Source organism: Babylonia areolata, chromosome 20, assembly GCF_041734735.1.
Source record: "Babylonia areolata isolate BAREFJ2019XMU chromosome 20, ASM4173473v1, whole genome shotgun sequence".
Lineage (NCBI taxonomy): Eukaryota > Metazoa > Mollusca > Gastropoda > Neogastropoda > Buccinidae > Babylonia > Babylonia areolata.
Genome location: NC_134895.1, coordinates 17,336,025 through 17,338,524, shown reverse-complemented (window position 1 = coordinate 17,338,524; position 2,500 = coordinate 17,336,025). Strand labels below are relative to the sequence as shown.

Sequence of the window (2,500 nt, the reverse complement as noted above, 5' to 3'; positions counted from 1 at the left end):
CTGGCCTGTCAGTTTACATGCAGACGGAATGGGGGGATTATTGCCTGGGCCTGTCAGTTTCACGCGGACGGAATGGGGGGGATTATTGCCCGGCCTGTCAGTTTCACACACAGGGACGGAATGGGGGATTATTGCCTGGCCTGTCAGTTTCACACACAGGGACGGAATGGGGGATTATTGCCTGGCCTGTCAGTTTCACACACAGGGACGGAATGGGGGATTATTGCCTGGTCTGTCAGTTTCACAAGGACGGAATGGGGGATTATTGCCTGGCCTGTCAGTTTCACGCAGACGGAATGGGGGGATTATTGCCCGGCCCGTCAGTTTCACAGGGACGGAATGGGAGATTATTGCCTGGCCTGTCAGTTTCACAGGGACGGAAGGGGGATTATTGCCTGGCCTGTCAGTTTCACACACAGGGACGGGATGGGGGGATTATTGCCTGGGCCTGTCAGTTTCACAGGGACGGAATGGGGGGATTATTGCCTGGGCCTGTCAGTTTCACGCGGACGGAATGGGGGGGATTATTGCCCGGCCTGTCAGTTTCACAGGGACGGAATGGGGGGGGGGGGGATTATTGCCTGGGCCTGTTAGTTTCACGCGGACGGAATGGGGGGATTATTGCCTGGTCTGTCAGTTTCACACACAGGGACGGGATGAGGGGGGGGGGGATTATTGCCCGGCCTGTCAGTTTCACACGGACGGAATGGGGGATTATTGCCTGGTCTGTCAGTTTCACACACAGGGACGGGATGAGGGATTATTGCCCGGCCTGTCAGTTTCACAGGGACGGAATGAGGGGGGGGGGGATTATTGCCTGGGCCTGTCAGTTTCACGCGGACGGAATGGGGGGATTATTGCCCGGCCTGTCAGTTTCACACACAGGGACGGGATGGGGGGATTATTGCCTGGGCCTGTCAGTTTCACGCGGACGGAATGGGGGGGATTATTGCCTGGGTTGTCAGTTTCACGCGGACGGAATGGGGGGATTATTGCCTGGCCTGTCAGTTTCACAGGGAGACGGGATGGGGGGATCGGGGGATTGGGGGAGGGGGCGTGGGGGTCAGGAGGGGGGACATCGATCTGGATCGGAATGACCGACCAATGCCTGGAGTGATGGCCTAGAGGTAACGCGTCCGCGAAGGAAGCGAGAGAATCTGAGCGCAATTGTTCGAATCACGGCAAAGTCGCCCAGTATTTTCTACCCCTCCACTAGACCTTGAGTGGTGGTCTGGATGCTAGTCATTCGGATGAGACGATAAACCGATGTCCCGTGTGCAGCATGTACTTAGCGCACGTAAAAGAACCCACGGCAACAAAAGGGTTGTCCCTGGCTAAATTCTGCGGAAAAAATCCCCTTCGATAGGACAAACAAATAAAAACTGCAGGCAGGAAAAAAAGAAAAGAAAATGAAAAAAGGGGTGGCGCTCTCAGTGTAGTGACGCGCTCTCCCTGGGGAGAGCAGCCCGAATTTCACACAGAGATATCTGTTGTGACAAAAGAGTAATACGCTACAATACAATACAATACGTTACGATACAATACAACACAATACAATACGTTACGATACGATACAATACAATACAATACGTTACGATACAATACAATACAATACAATACATTACGATACCTTACAATACAATACAACACAACACAACACAATACAATACAATAAAATACGTTACTATACAATACAATACGTTACGATACAATACAACACAACACAACACAATACAATACAACACAACACAACCCAACACAACACAATACAATACAATACAACACAGTACAGTACAATACAATACAATACGATACAACACAGTACAATACAATACAATCCCATCCAATTCATTCCAATCCATTGTTCTCTCTCTCTCTCTCTCTCTCTCTCTCTCTCTCTCTCTCTCTCTCTCTCTCTCTCTCTCTCTCTCTCTCTCTCTTTCTCTGTATCTATTATCGGTATCGAAAATCATTTGTGTTCAAAATTTGATTTGTCCAATGTGTCAACAATCTAAAGAAGATAAAGTTCACGTTGTGCAGTGTTGCCCAGTATTAAGAGATCTTAGAGAGCAGTTGATTCCACTTAAATAACTGTCAATACCCTTGGCCTGATTAGACTTATCATGTTAACTCTTTCCATACGAACGGCGAAAGAGACGACGTTAACAGCGTTTCAGCCCAATTACCATCATCAAAATATTGCAAGCGGAAGGCTCTTATACTGAAGAGGTGAATGTTGACAAAGAATACTACAATTCTGACGACGGAAGCTAAAGGTTGGGTCATTGAGACACCCACTGGACATCCGAGGGGTCTGTGTAGAGGAGAAGAGATGACTGGCCGTACTGAGTAAGTTAATGTCATCAGCAAATGAAAAGACTGTCAAGGAGTTTGCTCTATATATGTATTTAGCACTCAAAAGGAGAAGTGTATATGTTACCTCATGGAGACTTTTGGAGTGTATTTGGACTTCAGCATTTTACAGTATATCCCCCTTCAA

At 48.2% G+C, this 2,500-nt stretch overlaps 1 protein-coding gene across 1 annotated transcript in view; it reads left to right on the top strand.

Annotated features, from left to right (window-relative positions):
- LOC143295043 (GTP-binding protein Di-Ras2-like) overlaps positions 1-2,500 on the top strand; it is a 104,506-nt gene that overhangs the window by 27,657 nt on the left and 74,349 nt on the right. The gene's annotated exons all lie outside the window — the stretch shown is intronic.